The 7,639-nt window shown below is 34.2% G+C and overlaps 1 long non-coding RNA gene across 1 annotated transcript; it reads left to right on the plus strand.

The window, feature by feature from the left end:
* The first annotated feature begins 3,497 nt into the window (after positions 1-3,497).
* On the plus strand, positions 3,498-7,264 carry LOC139719185 (uncharacterized). Its single transcript, XR_011710072.1, has 3 exons — positions 3,498-3,757; positions 6,114-6,211; positions 6,653-7,264. It is a non-coding gene; the product is annotated as an uncharacterized lncRNA (long non-coding RNA).
* Positions 7,265-7,639: the final 375 nt, after the last annotated feature.

Consider the following 7,639-nt stretch of genomic DNA (forward strand, 5'->3'; position numbering starts at 1 on the left):
AATAATCTATTACCCATATAGAGTAATACTCTGTCCTTATATAAGGACATTATGTTACATTCCCGTCCTAGGGATATGTTACATAATGTTACATTCGACCGTCGAGGGAATGTGTAGGCTTACTTTGCAATATAAGAAATGAAATTTCGCTTCAAATCTGTCAAACAAAACACTTATAAACATATCACTGTACATCGTTTTTCATACGTGGCGTCAGAAATTGTAATACATTGTAGTCTTCTAATCCAACGATGGCTTAGTGCACCGAAACTTAATGATAGGACTAATTAATGATGATGATGATAATAATAATAATAGTAATAATAATAATAATAATAATAATAATAATAATAATGATAATAATGATAGTGATAGTAATAATAATAATATTAATAATAATAATAATGATAATAATCATTACATGTATTTTCTGTTATTACTATTATAACTTTTGAACAGCTTGTCCGATTTCCTCAACCCGACATTTTTTCTATTAATTGCTGCATTCACTCAATCCACATGTATTATTTAACCATAATCGTAAACCAACTTTTAGTCTATAAAACAAAGTATTCATCACATATTGTTATAATAAGCCCTACAGGCCTATATATGGCTCATATAGCGTCGCCTGACTCTAAAACCAAATTCGAGGTTACCTGATGCCAAACCAATGTCAAATCATTACTAGATTTGAACTCATTCTCTACGGTATAGCAATTAAAGTTTTTTTTTTTTTAGCTTCACTTCATTGCATTACAGGAAGGAAATGAGGGAAATTTAGACGTCGAAACCAAACGTCCGTACCAGACATCAAACGACTTCCGCCTCCGTTTTAACAAAGAGAATTTAAGCACTGGAATTTATTTTTGTAAAATGCCTCGGCATCGTAACAGAGAATTTGTTTATTTTGACAAGTAGGCCTACGACTTGCCAGGTAAAGGAAATTTCGACAGATACACAGTTGTCCTTTAACTGATGTTTTGAAACTTACAATATTTGTTGATATACAGATACATGTACTATATGTAAAAATTATATTCATACATTATCATGAAGAGTGCACGGTGCTTCCAAAAGGCGCTAAATCCATCATTTTTTTTCAGTGGATTTAGCTCCTTTTGGAAGCAAGCTCTTCATAAACACACGAATACTGAGTATATGTATGATATAATATTTATGTCAATATGATATACATAAAGTTGTTTGTCGTCTATCTTACTAACACATATATTTTCATCACTCATATCCAAAGTGATAGGATCCAAAGAAATAACCACATATTGACGTCTGAATGGCTTTTCTCATTTTATAAAGTGATTTGTTTAATTTCCTGTCTGTTCCGTCCCTGCTTTCGTTCTTGTCCTTGACATAGTTTTTTTTTCAGATTATTTTGCCTGACGTCAGGATATCAAAATTTTACATTGACTCCTTGACGGATCTTGAGATGCCCTCACTTTCTAGAGTAATTCACGAATTTTACAAGCTATGCTTTCCTTTTAGAGTCTTTTCCATGTAGAGTAACAAAAAAAGATTGTATTACTTATCCTACTTGTTTATTTATCCCAACCAAAGTTGATATCATGATTATATTGTGTTCATGTTTTGTTGAAACTTACGTGATTGAAAGTTCCTTAAAATGTTATGTACTCGTGTAAGCGTTGTATTACTTTGTATTAGTTATTATGGAACTAAATTCATTTTTAATTGAATTGAATTGAATTGAATAGTCCTTAAATAGCAGTGAAAGAACATCAGGGATAATAGTTACCCATACTCATTCATAATGTTTCAGCGGAAATGGCAGAATGTACAGAAAGAACATTCAATGTTCTTTATTTATCATTCCGAATTGCGTTTATACAAATTATTTGTATAGACGCAATTCAGAATGATAGATAAAAACAGTTTTGAGCAAACTTCAGTCTATCATTTTGGTCATAATACACTGAAAACAATCATTTTTGTTAGTCCTTCCTGCTGGACATGCTGTACTAGAGAGAGGTTAATTGATTAAGGAGGATGATTTTTTTTCAGTTATACACAGTTTGTTAATCCAAAGGTTCGTTAATCCGAAATGAAATAAGGTTCGTAATAATATTCCGTGGTCATAGTATACGGGCCACAACCTCCACATTTCAAAAAAGGTATGAGTCATGCTGCCCACGAGTCATACAGCCCATGAGTGATGTAATAAGTGTCGGACTCGTGGGTCTTTTTTTTTTTTTTTTTTTTTTTTTTTTTGCTTAGAGTCAGACTCATGGCCCTTTGCCTGGTTGCCTGATGTCGCACCAGTTTTTCCCAAGGTTTGCTAATCCGGAAAAGAAATAAGGTTCATAATTCCGAAGATGTTTGTATTTTTGTTTTGTATTTTTGTATTTATTTCAGCATAAGATCAACGTAACAACAAATCACAAAAGATGATCAAACAGTTTTAACTGGACTAAGTATATGGATTGCCTTGCTCAGCTGTGCCTCGGAAATTAGTACACACCTTGTTTTCATATTCAGATTGACAAACCTGACAAACCTTCGGAATAATCACAATGGCCACTAAATGTTGGAACAATTAACGAACGCGATTTCATTTTCGGATTAATTCATTTATTTGACATTTATTAACAAACATCCAGGTAAAGGGAATTTTGCCTTTGTGCGGAATAACGTACTTTATTTCATTTTTGGAGTAATGACAAGTCGGAACGGTATTTTATTATATATTTCATTCCTTTTCCAAATTTCGAACACAAGACGGGATGCCAAGCATATTATTCTGCAGGCGCTGTAACGAAGTGTTATAGACGAATTACAGAAGAAATGCACTACAAAAGTTTATCAATATCATAAGAAAGTGAAAAAAATCCCCGGCAGAACAGTGTAAAAAATGATCAAAATCGGATGAGAAATAAGAAAGTTATAAACTTTTCTCGACCAGTCGTTACGAATATTCAAATCAGCAAGTCGATGATGTCATGCTCTCACCATCTCTTCATTTCATACACAGAAAAAAAAAAATCTCATTTCAGCTGTTTATAGATAGACCTGTCTCAAAACCATCCAAAATGATAAGGAAAAAAAAGAAAGAATATTACTTCTAATGTATCTTGTATGGGTATATGCTTTCACCTTTACTAGTTATATATATATATATATATATATATATATATATATAGCGAAAACTTTGAGCAAAGAAAATGGGTTTTCATCGGGATTCGAATCCCGATGAAAACCCATTTTCTTTGTTCAAAGTTTTCGCTATTTATTATTACAATTGTTTCTGGTCAGTTTTCCCTTCCTTGTTTCAAAAAAAAATATATATATATATATATCGTCGGTGTTTTCACGAACTGACGCTATTTCGATTTTGGTCAAAATTTTCAAAATCGAGATATTGGTACCAAATGAAAGTGCTTTCAAAACTCTACCAAATCCCAAAATTTTAGATCACAAACTTAATTATTCTTAATTTTATCAAAGAAAGAAAAAAACGACGGTACTCGAAATATCGAGAAATTGAGAAAAAGGGGTTTCACGAACCGACGCAGGAAAGATACGCCGGTTCGTGAAACCCGAATTGCTACGGTGAAGAGCAATGCGGGTTTCACGAACCGTCGCAGTTGCATTATTTTGAGCTTTGTTCAACTTACTGGCCTAGAATTAGGTTTTGGCCCTAATCCAGATCTCAGAGTGAGAACCAAACCTTCTGAAAGATGAATGACGGCCTAAGCCAGCCCACTGTCCACGAGTGAAGTGAATGGTAAGCTATAATCCTATTAAAATCATGCTCAAAATAACAGTTTCAGTTGGACTACCATAACCATTAATTGCGGTAGTGTGTAGTCCCATGTATTCAATCGCGTGATGCTTATGAAGCCTAGTCTGTAAACGCCATCCAATTTCAAATTAGATCCCAAATCATATTATTTATTGTTTCTTTTCAACTTATGTCGTTACTTCTGAGACTACTGAGTACTGTAGTCGTAACGTCTGTGTGCAAGACATGCAGATTGCAAGATTTCAAAGTCTCGAAGACACTAAAAGCCTTGACTTTTGAGTTGAAAATGAAATCATGAGATTGACAAAGTAGGCGTACTAAACAAAAAAAATAATAAAAAGTCTAACAGTAAAACTCAAAGGAAGAGTAAAGAATAAAGTTAGACATGTTAGACTTTTACTTTCAAGTCTAACTATTAAGTCTAAGTTAAGACTTTACTTGTAATACCGGTACCAGTTACTAAAACTAAGATCAGCTGAAGTCTAAGACCAAGTCAAATTAACACAGTTCAGAGCCATACCGGTACACGGTAGTCTAGCTCTAGATCTACATCTAGACTAGTGGTAATAGTAGGTAGAGTCCACCCATTTTTTCCCCCAATCTTTACTGGTCCATTCCTGAAAAAGTTACTGGTCAGTGTCCAACAGTGATTTTTCCTGGTCAGGGACCGTCGGACCAGTGCCAGTGTGCAGCGTTGGTGTAAATGTCATCTATGACAGTATGTGGTCTAGTGATACTACCTAACGCTAAACACTACGAGTACGTAGTACTCTACAGGTTAGGTGGCTTTCCTGTACAGTGCAGTGTTATAGTATACTTGTGAATTCAGCCCTAGTACCGTACTGTGTGTAGATATGTGACATTATGTCTAATGTTAGTTCGAGTGGAGTACCTTTGAAGCACAGCGGTGGGACTTTTTTTCCCTAAAACTTGTGAATGCGGCCCAACCAAATGGCGTTTACATATTCACGCGTGATTGATAGTGATACAGTAGCGCTGTCGATTTCCACAGCATCCATACATAATCTTTTGTCCTTTCTTCTTTCCTTTTTTCCCTTTGTTCTTTCACCCTTTTTATTCTTGGAATCGAAGGACTTCTAAGAAATGTCCCTCGACTGATTTAACCAGGACTCTTGAGTCCTGGTAAACCTAACCTAACCGAGTACCTGGGTAACCGTTAACATTTGTTAGGCCTAACATAACAGTAACACTGACTTAGCCCTGTATTGACTTTGTCTTTGGCCGACTTACTGAGATGGCGAGTCTAACTCTTTAACGTTAGTCTAAACGTAGTCGTTAGATCTGTCAGTGTCAGTGTCACCGGCTTTTGTATATGGTGCCATCTCTAACGTACGTTAACAAGTTGATGTTAGTTATCTATGTCAACTTACTGAGTCAGTAATAGTGGTACTGTCATCCTGTTGGATATCGCCGCAATATCATCCGTGACGTGTTAATTTCGTGTCACAAAGACAAAAGTTGCCAAGATCTAATAGTATTAGATGTCTAGATCTATATGTAGTCTAGATCTATAATATAAATTTTGTGAACCACTGGTAACTTAAAAGTGAAAGGTCTAGACTTCACTTAGTCTATAATTAGACCAGACATTCATGAGGCAAAGGCCTACTTAGTAGATCTATTCTTATTCTATTTTAAGAATTTAACGTCAATTCCTACTAAACTCGCCACATGTTATTTCTAAGGCCAAGGACTTCGGGTTAGTGATTTTTTTTTTTCATAAATACCAAACAGCAGACGTGTTTCATTTGCATTCTTGTGCAGACTTCATGGAAATATGTGCAGTATCAAAGAAATATGATGCACATGACAATGCCAGTGTTTTATAGGTGAATGGTTAATACCTTTAAAAGCTGAATGATGTAGAGTCTAGGTCTAATTAAGATGTTACAGTCTCTGATAAGAAACAGGTTTGATTGTCATAGACTGTTTCCCAAATGCAGGTACATGTAGTAATATTCAGCTATTTCAATGCAATGCCTTGTTTACAAATACATGTAGATTTCTATTCATGTGAATGATAATTCAATTTCTACATGAGACATACCAAGTGCTAAACATAATATCTTGCATCAGTAAAATGTGTAAATGAAGAGGCAATTTGAATATGCATCAAATACGAACAGCAGCATTTTTTGACATTCTTTGATCCTGCATAGGCCTACCATTTTGTTTTATGTTTAATATAAATAGAGCAAAATAATTTCAACTTCAGTTTTGTTGGCTGATTTTTTTTTCTTCTCAAAATTAAAGTTGTATCTTGTGCCATGATGTTTGATTTTAATCAAAAGTTCTTAATTTCTTTCTTTTCTTTCAGATGACTGGTGCCATGTAGTAGCGAAGAACTGGACTGTCTCAGAAAAGAAAAGGAAAAGTACAGGGTCGTGTACATCACCAACGGATGTGAATACAATGGTAATGTAGAGTCTAGGTCTTATTAAGATGTTAAAGTCTCTGATAATAAACAAGTTTGATTGTCGTAGACTCTTTCCCAAATGCAATTAGTGATATTCAGCTTTCTCAAAGCAATGCCTTGTTTACAAGGACATGCAGATTTATTCATGTGAATAATAATTTAAATTCTACATGAGACTTACTAAGTGCTAGACATAAGATCTTGCATCATTAAAGTATGTAAAAGGCGAGATAATTTGAATATGCATCAAAAACAGCAGTATTTTTTTTGACATTCTTTGATCCTGTATACCGTTTTGTTTTATGTTTAATATAAATAGAGCAAAATAATTTCAACTACAGTTTAGTTGGCTGATTTCTTTTTCTCAAAATGAAAGTTGTATCTTGTATCATGATGTTTGATTTCAATCGAAAGTTCTTAATTTCTGTCTTTTCTTTCAGATGACTGATGCCATGCAGTAGCGAAGAGCTGGACTGTTTCAGAGAAGAAGAAAAAAGTACAGCATCGTGCTGATCATCAAGGAATGTGAATACAATGGCTTAGGAAAGAAGACAATCTACAGATAGGATAGAAGGGAGAAATTGGGATGAAGGGCGACAACATAAGGACGGTATATCTACAGTGAAATGTGATTGTAAAGTGGAAACATGAAAGGAGATCCTAAGATTGAAGGTGAAAACAATGCATTCCATTCTGTGATGTCGTAATTACAATTTTGCTACACTTTAATAACACTACAGAGAGACATTTATATCAAGGAAAGCTTCATGTGGATGTGGAACGTTAGATTTTTTTAAGTGTTCATTGGTATGTATTTCATGATAATAAATCTTGAAGGTTTTGTGTGGTAATCATAACCTTGTGATAAATCTTGATAGATTTCTAAGTGCACATTGGCAATATTTAGATGATGCTGTAATCAGATTAAGTTCTATTCTCCTTTATTCTTTTATTTATTATTTTGTTGTCTTCAACCCACTTTGAATGTGTCACGTATGATTCTTATAAACATGGGAACATGCACTCCATGTAAATGATAGGACTTATAACAATTTGACATAATCATTCAACCATCACTAGACAGTTCTGTTATAAGATGTTCTTTATCTAACTAAAATTGTAAATTATGATACGTGTATGTTCCCATGCAAACTCACAACAAAATACAGAAATTTGATTTCTTTTAATAATAATTCATTATGTCTCTAAATTTACAATTAAAGAAAGTGATTGCAATAAGGATGTCAAACATCGTATATTAAAATAATAGATTATTCATTTGTCTCCATCCGTAGTAACGCACGCAACTGCAGTGTGCAGTTTGTAGGCTGCTGTGAAAAAAAAAAATCACAGGCAGCCCAAGCAGGATTCGAACCCACGACCTCTGGATTACTAGACCAGCGTCATAACCACTAGACCACCAGAGT

This window comes from Diadema antillarum, unplaced genomic scaffold (genome assembly GCF_040938485.1).
Source record: "Diadema antillarum isolate AM-2024a unplaced genomic scaffold, OU_Dant_1.0 scf00000107, whole genome shotgun sequence".
Lineage (NCBI taxonomy): Eukaryota > Metazoa > Echinodermata > Echinoidea > Diadematoida > Diadematidae > Diadema > Diadema antillarum.